Source organism: Salvelinus fontinalis, chromosome 7, assembly GCF_029448725.1.
Source record: "Salvelinus fontinalis isolate EN_2023a chromosome 7, ASM2944872v1, whole genome shotgun sequence".
NCBI classification, from domain to species: Eukaryota; Metazoa; Chordata; class Actinopteri; order Salmoniformes; family Salmonidae; genus Salvelinus; species Salvelinus fontinalis.
The window spans coordinates 39514390-39526641 of record NC_074671.1 but is presented as its reverse complement, the minus strand read 5'-3'; the positions used below and the strand labels follow the sequence as shown (position 1 = coordinate 39526641).

Genomic DNA, 12252 nt, shown 5'->3' with positions numbered 1-12252 from the left:
TTTATTGCAATATGGATTTTGTCTATATCGCCCAGCTCTACTCTGTTTACTGTCTCTTCCTCCTTTATGTTCCCTCCCTCTACCTCTCGCTCACTTTTTCCAGTTTGTAATCGCCCTCACTCTCTTATTTGACCTCTTCCTCTTTTTTGCTCTATCCATCCCAGTTTTGTTTGAAATCTCTCTATCTTCTCCCTCTCTCTCTTTGCTTGTCTGTTTTTTGTGACACCATCCATCTTTGTTTTGTTTATGGACATCATCGCTGTGTACATAGACATATGTTGTATGTAATTTACATTGTGTTCCCCTCTTTCCCCTACAAGGCCCTAGATACAGTGCATTTGGGAAATATCCAGGCCCCTTGACTTTTAACACGTTATGTTACGTTACATAAGCTTGTAGCGTCATACCCAAGACGACTCGGCTGTAATCACTGCCAAAGGTGCTTCAACAAAGTACTCGGTAAAGGGTCTGAATACTTATGAAAATGTGATATTTACGTTCTGTTTTTTTACATTTGCAAAAATGTTTAAAAACCTGTTTTCACTTTGTCATTATGGGGTATTGTGTGTAGATTGATGAGGATTTTTTATTTATTTCATCCATTCTAGAATAAGGCTGTAACGTAACAAAATGTGGGAAAAGGGAAGGGGTCTGAATACTTTCCGGATGCACTGTGTGTAGTGTGTCATTTACCTTGTGTGTAGTGTGTTACCCTGTGACGTGTACCATGTCATTAACCTTATGTTCCCCCTCTGCCCCCTCTCTCCTACAAGGCCCTGTGGATAAGAGTGTCATCGAGGGAACCGACTGCACGTTTGTCAGCGACTTCACTAAAATACAAGTGCAGGACAACACGGAGACATTAGGTGGGCCCATAGCTAGGGCCACTTTTTGGTAGTTTTCTTTGTGGGTTTTGTCTTAGTCTGGTATTTCCAGCATTATCCACTGGGCTTGCTGCAGGCAGAAAATCTTAGGAAATGCTCTTTAATTGACACAAGCGGTCTCTAATCATTCAATGTCTTGTTGTGCATGAGTGTTTTGTGGGGGGGGGGGGGGGGGGGGGGGGGGGGGTCGCCTAAACCAGAGGAGGTGTAGCATATGAATCTTTATTGCACAAAGCCTATTATTTGGCAGGGAATAGTATTTGTAGATCAGTGATTCTTCACTTTTCTCAATCCCTGATCATCAGAGGTTCTAAAAATGGGTCAAATACACAATATTGAAATTACGCTTGAAAAAACAGTCTGCCAATACCTCACTGGGACGCTCTTTGCAGACAACAATATATTCTGCAATTTAGCATTACATTATGAACGGAAAGATAGGATAGACAGCCATCTGAAAAATAATATATCAGCCAGAACAACTTTAACGTCTTTACCCAGCTCCTACAATATGTTCAGAACAGATTGGTCTTGTGTGTCAGCATATTCGTCCGTTATTTTTAAATTTTATTTACCAGACTGCTCCTCTGTTCTTTACATGTGTTAATGAATGCACGCATTTTGGGATTGTCAACTTTTTCGAGAGGGATGTTGGCGCTTGCAAAAGCCATATCCTCAGAATTTACTCTGTTACATGTATTGCTATAGCGAATGAAAATTGCTACTTTGTTCGCAAATAGGCTACGTTTTCTTGTTATTCCCATATAATGTTGATAAAAGACAATAAGTTAAGTATTTGTTGATAATGTCCTTAAGATAGGCAAATACATTTGGTGCATTAGGCTAAAGTGTAGGCTGCTGATGAGAATAATTGTTGGTCTCCACATGATTGGGAATCTATTTTGGACTAATTGGATAATTACCTTAGATCAGGTATTCCCAAACTGGTGTACGCGCAATGCCGTCGGGGGTACGCCAAATAAAAATGTGATCCCCATTTTTTTTTAAATCATAATAATATATATTTTTAAATCTTCACATTTTCAAACAGTACATTTATATTTTCCAACGGGGCTATACATTTGGGTGACTTTTTTTTTCTCGCCTGAGTAGCTTCGTTTCACTGCCAGAAATAAAATAAACCATCTAGTGTTCAGCGAAGTAACAACACAATGTCACATACAGGTAGCCTAGTCAAATAATTAACATCCAATCACATTAACGTTACTCTCTTGCGGGAAACCTTCACTCTTGTGCAGACATTTACAAACGAAACATGACAATTTGAAAAATAAGCCACGGGAGTTTGAGAGAGAATAAAGATGACTTTCGAGTAGTAAGACATGTATAAAAGCAATAGATACCATTAATAAGAAGAGGCTAGAAGCGTCTTATATGGTGAGCTACCGAGTGGCTAGGACAGGCAAGCCCCATACTATTGTGGAGGACTTTATTCTTCCTGCTGCCGCGGATATGGCTGGGACAGTGCTGGGGGAAAAGGCCCCAAAAAATATACAGACAATGACTTCATCAAACAAAACTGTTTCACGACGCATCAGTGACATGGCAGGAGATGTTTTGAAACAATTACTGCTTCGCATACAAGCCAGTGAATTATATGCATTACAGCTGGATGAGTCAACAGACGTGGCGGGCCTGGGACAGCTCCTGGTATATGTCCGTTACATTTATGCGGTGTCAATTAAGGAAGACATTCTCTTCTGCAAACCACTGGAAACCAGGACAACATGAGAGGATATTTTTTAAATACTGTACAGCTTTGTGACATCAAATGGACTTTGGTGGTCAAGATGTGTTGGTATATGTACTGATGGCGCAAAAGCCATGACAGGGAGACATAGTGGAGTGGTAACGCGCGTGCAAGTAGTTGCTCCCGACGCCACTTGGGTACACTGCAGCATCCACCGAGAGGCTCTTGCTGCCAAGGGAATGCCTGACAGCTTGAAAGACGTTTTGGACACTACAGTGAAAATGGTTAACCTTGTTAAGCAAGGCGCCTGAAGTCTTGTGTATTTTCTGCATTATGCAATGATATGGGCAGCGACCATGTAACACTTTTACAACATACAGAAGTGCGCTGGTTATCAAGGGGCAAAGTATTGACAAGTATTGACGAGCTTAAAGTTTTCTTTACTGACCATAATGTTCACTTGTCTGACCGCTTGCATGATGACGAGTTTCTCACACGACTGGCCTACCTGGGTGATGTTTTTTCTTACCTGAATGTTCTGAATCTAAGATTACAGGGACTCTCCCCAACTACACTGCTCAAAAAAATAAAGGTAACACTAAAATAACACATCCTAGATCTGAATGAATGAAATATTCTTATTAAATACTTTTTTCTTTACATAGTTGAATGTGCTGACAACAAAATCACACAAAAATGATCAATGGAAATCAAATTTATCAACCCATGGAGGTCTGGATTTGGAGTCACACTCACAATTAAAGTGGAAAACCACACTACAGGCTGATCCAACTTTGATGTAATGTCCTTAAAACAAGTCAAAATGAGGCTCAGTAGTGTGTGTGGCCTCCACGTGCCTGTATGACCTCCCTACAACGCCTGGGCATGCTCCTGATGAGGTGGCGGATGGTCTCCTGAGGGATCTCCTCCCAGACCTGGACTAAAGCATCCGCCAACTCCTGGACAGTCTGTGGTGCAACGTGGCGTTGGTGGATGGAGCGAGACATGATGTCCCAGATGTGCTCAATTGGATTCAGGTCTGGGGAACGGGCGGGCCAGTCAAATAGCATCAATGCCTTCCTCTTGCAGGAACTGCTGCCACATGAGGTCTAGCATTGTCTTGCATTCGGAGGACCCCAGGGCCAACCGCACCAGCATATGGTCTCACAAGGGGTCTGAGGATCTCATCTCGGTACCTAATGGCAGTCAGGCTACCTCTGGCGAGCACATGGAGGGCTGTGCGGCCCCCCAAATAAATACCACCCCACACCATGACTGACCCACCGCCAAACCGGTCATGCTGGAGGATGTTGCAGGCAGCAGAACGTTCTCCACGGCGTCTCCAGACTCTGTCACGTCTGTCACGTGCTCAGTGTGAACCTGCTTTCATCTGTGAAGAGCACAGGGCGCCAGTGGCGAATTTGCCAATCTTGGTGTTCTCTGGCAAATGCCAAACGTCCTGCACGGTGTTGGGCTGTAAGCACAACCCCCACCTGTGGACGTTGGGCCCTCATACCACCCTCATGGATTCTGTTTCTGACCGTTTGAGCAGACACATGCACATTTGTGGCCTGCTGGAGGTCATTTTGCAGGGCTCTGGCAGTGCTCCCCCTGCTCCTCCTTGCACAAAGGCGGAGGTAGCGGTCCTGCTGCTGGGTTGTTGCCCTCCTACGGCCTCCTCCACGTCTCCTGATGTACTGGCCTATCTCCCGGTAGCGCCTCCATGCTCTGGACACTACGCTGACAGACACAGCAAACCTTCTTGCCACTGCTCGCATTGATGTGCCATCCTGGATGAGCTGCACTACCTGAGCCACTTGTGTGGGTTGTAGACTCCGTCTCATGCTACCACTAGAGTGAAAGCACCTGTAACGGAAGCCTTCCTCCTCTTCGTCTGAAGAGGAGGTATAGCAGGGATCGGACCAAGACGCAGCGTAGTTTGTGCTCAACATATTTAATAATGATGATAAACGTGAACACTTAACAATTACAAAATAACAAAATGTGGCAAACCGATACAGTCCTAGCTGGTGCAGAGAAAACACAAAGACAGGAAACAACCACCCACAAACCCCAACACAAAACAAGCCACCTAAATATGATTCCCAATCAGAGACAACACAAAACACCTGCCTCTGATTGAGAACCATATTAGGCCAAACATAGAAACAGACAAACTAGACACACAACATAGAATGCCCACCCAGCTCACGTCCTGACCAACACTAAAACAAGCAAAACACACAAGAACTATGGTCAGAACGTGACAGCACCGCCAGCATTCAAAAGTGACCAAAACATCAGCCAGGAAGCATAGGAAATGAGAAGTGACCTGTGGTCACCACCTGCAGAACCACTCCTTTATTGGGGGTATCTTGCTAATTGCCTATAATTTCCACCTGTTGTCTATTCCATTTGCACAACAGCATGTGAAATTTATTGTCAATCAGTGTTGCTTCCTAAGTGGACAGTTTGATTTCACAGAAGTGTGATTGACTTGGAGTTACATTGTGTTGTTTAAGTGTTCCCTTTATTTTTTGGGGCAGTGTATATTCAATGTGCGGGACAAAATTGAGGCTATGATTAAGAAGTTGGGGCTATTTTCTGTCTGCAAGGACAACACACAGGTCTTTCTGTCATTGTATGATTTTGTTGTGTGCAAATGAACTCCAGCTTACGGACAATGTCAAATGTGAAATAGTGATGCATCTGAGTGAGCTACTTTCCCGAAAACGGACGACACAAACAACTAGATTCGTTATCCCTTTCATGCCATGCCTCCAGTCCACTTACCGATATCTGAACAAGAGAACCTCATCGAAATTGCAACAAGCAGTTCTGTGAAAATTGAATTTAATCAGAAGCCACTGCCAGATTTCTGAATAGGGCTGCGCTCAAGAGTTTCTTACCTTGGCAAATCGCACTGTTAAGACGCTGATGTCCTTTGCAACCACATACCTATGTGAGAGTGGATTCTCGGTCCTCACTAGCAAAAAAACGAAATACAGGCACAGACTGTGTGTGGAAAATTATTTAAGACTGAGACTCTCTCCAATACAACCCAACATTACAGAGTTATGTGCATCATTTCAAGCACACCCTTCTCATTAACCTGTGGTGAGTTATTCACAATTTTTGATGAACAAATAAGGTTTTATATGTAAGATGACTAAATGTTCCCTGGTCCTATAAGAGCTCTTTGTCACTTCCCACGAGCCGGGTTGTGACGACAACTCATTCTTATGTTTAATAAATGTTTTGTATGTGTGTGTGGCAGGCTTACAACGATGGCAAAAAACAACATTTAAGAGTGCGCTGATCCTGGTGCTAGAGGGGGTACCCGCTGGAGGTTGAATGTTTGAAGGGGTTCGGGCCTATAAAAAGTTTGGGAACCACTGCCGTAGATGACCATGGTATGCAGACATTACAATTAATTCACACATGGAGCAAGAAGGTGCTATATCGGCCTCTTGAGGTCTGATGATTGAAATGCGGGGGGAAGAAAACTACCAAAGCCCCCATCCCTAACCATTGCATACATACTAATATTTTGTATACATTTTATTTCCACATTAAAACAGGTTTATTGATCATTATAAATGTGGTATTTGTTATCGTACTCTTTGTGATTCCTTTCAGAGCAACTGCTGCAGGAGTTCTTTGAGTTCCACGGAACCTTCACATTCAACCGCGTGTCCATAAACATCAGAAAGGTAACAGGCACATACATTCCATTCGGTTTCAATTAGTACCAAGTCATTCTATGTTGATTGGAGACAAGATGAGGGTGCCGCACTGAAAGCTTTAAACAGAAAAAGCCTTCTCTGGGACCCTTTTAGCTGTACACTGTAAACTGCCAATCCTTTCAGAAGTGATTCCAGCAGCACTTTCACCCCTGTGCATAATTGCCATTGTTTCATGGTAGTAGTTTATAATTGGCGAAAAAAATGGCTGCAGATACTATCAGAACCAGATTGCAGAGTTAGCTAACGGCGTTTGAGATCTTTCATTGGCTAGCTCTCCCTAGTCGCAGGGCTGAGAGCCAAGAGGGGAAGCTGTTGGTAATGAAGTGGGTTTTTGGTGGATCAAACACACACACGCACGCCAGCATCGCACTGATGTCTCTCCGTGCCAGCTAAGACTACAGCTGTCAGAGGACTGTGTGATTGCTAGTTGCTCCTCCTCTCTACCCATCTCTAATGAACACAATCAGCAGTTCATCACACTCGAATAAGAAAACATAACCAACACGTTTATTCAATCTTAGACACGTACGTGTTCATTTAGTTACAGTTCACCCAGTTTGTTTTTCATTTAATTCCTTTTCAGGCCAAAGTTGTCCCAAATGGCACCCTGTTCTCTATATAGTAGGGATGTGCATCTTTCCCTTTCAGGACGATTCAATACATATCTAGGTAGATGGGCTCCGATATGATACAGGAACAATACATTAGAGTTTGAAATGATTCTGTGCGGTTCTCTTTGATTAGAGAACGAATCGATACGATAGGATTCGATGCACTAACATTTGTTGCATAAACACGCTCATTTTCCATTCTAAATACAAATCTGATGTTGATGGAGCGCATGAGCTGAGCCTCTGAGCTGTATCGGTCTGAGCTGACTTGTGTGTGTAAATGATGGATGTCTATGGTGTATACTATGTATGCACCTTATCTGACCCATAGGGGGAGACTAGGCATCTACCACCCCACTATCAGATTAGGGGGGGACTATGTAGCCTTTGGTTCTGAAATCACCATCACCCACTAATTAACTTGTACATTTAGCAGATAAAGTGTTTGTGCTAGCAATGTATCAATATTCTTCATTTACAAATGAACTATGACATAGCCAATTAATATATAGCACAATTTTGGATTTCACCCCCATCTCAAAATCGAATGGTTTTGACCGTTTTGGAAGATTTTGGTGAACTTTGTTTCTCCACATTTTAGCCGTGCGGTGTTGGTCACAGATGCCTTAAAAAATATATATATTGTAAGGGCGGGGATCAGAAACCAGTCAGTATCTGGTGTGACCACCATTTGCCTCATGCAGTGCGACACATCTCCTTCGCATAGAGTTAATCAGGCTGTTGATTGTGCCCCTTGGAATGTTGTCCCACTCCTTTTCAAGGGCTGTGGGAAGTTGCTGGATATTGGCGGTAACTGGAACACGATGCCGTACACGTCGATCCAGAGCATCCCAAACATGCTCAATGGGTGACATGTCTGGTAAGTATGCAGGCCATGGAAGAACTGGGATATTTTCAGCTTCCAGAAATTGTGTACAGATCCTTGCAACATGGGGCTGTGAATTATACTGAAACGTGAGGTTATGGCGGCGGATGAATGGCACAACAATGCACCTCAGGATCTCATGGCATCTCTGTGCATTAAAATTGCCATCGATAAAATGCAATTGTGTTCGTTGTCCGTATTTTATGCCTGCCCATACCATAATCCCACCACCATGGGTTCACAACTTTAACATCAGCAAACCGCTCGCCCACACGATGCCATCTGCCTGGTCCAGATGAAACGAGATTCATCCATGAAGAGCACATTTCGATGGCCACTGGCACGCTGGAGAAGGTGAGCATTTGCCCACTAAAGTCAGTTACGACGCTGAACTGCAGTCAGGTCAAGACCCTGGCGAGGATGACAAGCACGAAGATGAGCTTTCCCAAGGCGGTTTCTGACAGTTTGTGCAGAAATTCTTTGTTTGTGCAAACCCACAGGTTCGTCAGCTGTCCAGGTTTCTGGTCCCAGATGATCCCGCAGGTGAAGAAGCCGGATGTGGAGGTCCTAGGCTGGCTTGGTTACACGTGGTCTGCAGTTGTGAGGCACTGCCAAATTCTCTTAAACGATTCTCAAATCTCTTGCAACAGCTCTAGTGGACATTCCTGCAGTCCGCATACCAATTGCACTTGAGACATCTGTGGCATTGTGTGACAAAACTGCACATTTTAGTCTCCTTCTATTGTCCCCAGCACAAGGAGCACCTATGTAATGATCATGCTGTTTAATCAGCTTCTTGATATGCCACACCTGTCAAATGGATGGATTATTTTGGCAAAAGGAGAAATGATGTAAACGTTTCAGAGAAATAAGCTTTTTGTTCGTATAAAACATTCCCGGGATTTTTTATTTCAGCTGATGAAATATGGGACCAACACTTTACATGTTACGTTTATATTTTTGTTCAGTATAAATCAATGACTGTCAACACAGTTGCATACTTTTAGTATGACACTGAAGGATAAAACGCATCAGTTGTCACAAAGGATTAGGTATTTTCTCAAGGTAGAAAGAAAGTAATATGAGCAAAACATGTTAGTTTATCGGTGATTCATAATGTTTGAAAAAAAAATCTGGGGTATGTGGACCAATGCAGTCTTATCTTAAACATTTGAATCGCAGACCGATGTGTAATCGTTACATCCCTACTATATAGTGAGCTACTTTTGACCAGGGCCTATAGGGAATCGGGTGCCATTTAGGATGCAGGCCTCTTTGTTGTTCCTCATCTCCTCATGGCCCCTGAGAGTAAAGATATTGTAAGGACGTTAACCTGGGGTGAGGTGTGTGTGTGTGTGTGTGTGTGTGTGTGTGTGTGTGTGTGTGTGTGTGTGTGTGTGTGTGTGTGTGTGTGTGTGTGTGTGTGTGTGTGTGTGTGTGTGTGTGTGTGTGTGTGTGTGTGTGAGAGAGAGAGAGAGAACCCAGGGTCAGGACTGAAGTATTAAAGGAAGGCCTGTAGGAAGACTGGTGGTCATGGCCTCTGCACATGATATTTCACCAGTACAGAAACCACCATTAATCATATTTACTGTGTACTGCGTCTCTCCTGTCTCCCACACTCTCCTATTCCCTGTCTTCTGCATCCTACCATTTTATATTGTAGTCATTTAGCAGATTGCTCTAATCCAGAGCGTCTTAGTTATGCATTCATCTTAAGATAGCTAGGTGGGACAACCACATGTCATAGTAAGTAAATTTGTCCTCAAAGTAACTATCAGCAAAGTCAGAGCTGGCCCTCTCCTGTCCTCCTTCCTCTATATCTCCCTCTCCCTGGCACTCTTACCCTCTCACTCTCCTCTCGCTCTCCTGCACCCTTTCCCTCTCTCTTTCCTTCTCCTGCCCCTCTCCCTCCCTCTCTACCTCCCTCTCACTGGCCCTCTCTCCCTGGCCCTCTCGCTCTCCTGCCCTCTTACCCTCTCTCTTTCTCTCTCCTGCCCTTTCTCCCTCCCTCTCCCTGGCCCTCTCTCCTCTCTCTATACCCCTTTCCCTCTCTCTCTCCTGCCCCTCTCCCTCTGCCCTGACTGATGGCTTTATGGCCCATGGTCATCTCTCCATCCCATGGAGCTGGAGGCGCCATCTCTGTTTCTCCATCCATTCAGCCTTTTTACAACCCCCAGCTTAGGGGATAGGGTATTGAGCTATTGCATGCCATGCATGCCCTGGGTTCAAATAGTATTTGATTTATTTCAAATACTTTGAGGGGTACAATTGAGCTTGCCTGGGGGTGTTAGATTTGAGGGGTTTACACCTTTGGGACTATTCCATTGTTTCCATTGTGTCAGGCAAGGTCAATCAGGCGCAGCTAAAGCGTTTAAAAGAAAACAAATGCTATTTGAACCCAGGTGCATCTGTTGTTTGGATGAATCTTGGAGGGCTCTAGAGATAGATGTTTTACCTAGGTTTTTATTGTCTGTGTGACTTTTCCAAAGCAGCAATGGTCTAGCCTAGGACACTGGAATCGCCAAAGAGTTAGCAAGATGGCAGAAACAGATCTTGGACCAGGCTAGTGATGATGTGGTATGATTGATGATTGAACTTGTGTCTACCCTGCTGGTGCTGCCCCCAGGCCCGTTCATCAAAGCTAGGCTGAGACTATTTGTGTCCCAAATGGCACCCTATTCCCTACATACTGCACTACTTTTGACCAGAGCCATATGGAACCTGATTTAAAAGTAGTAGGGAGTAGGGTGCCATTTGTGACAGACCCTGATAGCCCATGAAGAGATGAGATGTACCAGACAGACCTTTTATAATTGGGTCCAGGTGGCCTACATAACAGCAACAACACCGAAGATAGATGGACCATTTATAAAGCCAGTGTGTTTTTATGTTTTGTCAGCACTCTCTTTCTCACTCTCACCCTCTTTTAAAAACTCTTACTTTCTCCCTCACTCTTCTCTTTGCCCGCTCTCTCACAGGGCAGAGAGCAGAACAGACCTGAGGTCTCTCCCTTCACATCTAGAACCCCTTCGAGCCAGCGCTGAACATCAGTAAGCACGTTAACAGAACACAGCTGGAGCGTTTTGTGGCGTTGAGTCGGGAGAGGGCCTGGATGATGCAGCAGCGGGAGTTCAACATACCGCACAGCAGCGGCAGTAACGGGACCGGTACCGGGAACAATGCTCCCTGGGGCTTGGCTGTGTTCCTCATGCAGTCCGTCTCCCAGGCGGCCGAGGTTAACGGTCGTAAGGAGAGGAAGAGGGAACCGGCCAGCAAGAGGATCAAGAGCCTGCTGGAGTCTCTAAAGAACAGGGAGGAGAAGAAGACGGGCAACGGTATCAACACCACAAGGAAGAAGAGCTAGAGGAGAAGATTCATTGTGTTTGAGGGGATCAATTTGAGCCCAGGCGAGATGCAGAATCACTCATCTTGATCAGTAGTCATTTGAAATGCAAAAATGATTTGTAGATCACTCATTCTGTGCAGTCTGCACACGGTTTTGCAGACCATCGCCACTAGATGGCACTGGTGAGGTATGTCTATGGGCAACACGCACTTAAAGTCCTACCCTTAAAGATACCACGCTAGTGAACTTATGAGCCGAGCCAAGCTGTACTGAGCTGGCCTGTTTAGGCATCCGCTATGGTAGCTGGAACTGTCCTGACGAAAATATACAAGCTGTCGCAGTATGGTTTGGATTGGCATGATTGTGTGAAATGGGGTATAAATGTTTCCGTGACCAGATGCTCTTGATAAGAAAGGACTTATTTACTCTCCATGCCAAACTTTGCAAATAATGTACTTAAAGACGATATTAACTTCTAACATCTGACTATACACCTTTTTGTTTGTTTACATTATATGAAATGTTTTTCAGATGCGTTTTATTAAATCAGTGTCACGAAATTGACTTTTATACCAAAATGAAAACAGTATTTTGAAATGTGTGGTGGATAATGAAATTGTCTGACATTGTTATTTCTAGATTCAACTTTTACCGTCAACTGTCCAAAAACAACGATGCAACCTTGCTAGCGTGTTAGTCAGTCCACATTTAAACAGTCCATACCGTTGCTCATCAAGTCAGTTGTCTGGAGGAGAGAGGAGCCAGCGGTGTGGTTAGTCTGCAAAATGGATGGACCTCTTCCCAGCTACTGGTTGAGCTAACATGTCAAATATTTGGATAGAGAGTAGGCACATTCCATTTTAAACACAAGTCTTTAGTTTTCTCGGTGGAGACTGAAAGAAAGAGACAGGGCCTTAACTTTGTTTCCAGATCTGCTCATAATCCTTTATTGCCAATTTGGAAGTAGGCATTTCCAACCCAAACCTTAATGATAAGTTCAGTGAACGGAGTAAACAAGGCCAAGATAATGTAACTTATTTTTTTTAATAAAAACTTCTTGCCACCTAA

At 44.1% G+C, this 12252-nt stretch overlaps 1 pseudogene; it reads left to right on the top strand.

Moving 5' to 3' along the window:
* Positions 1 to 12252, top strand: part of LOC129860063 (poly(A) RNA polymerase, mitochondrial-like) — a 21143-nt pseudogene extending 8891 nt beyond the window's left edge.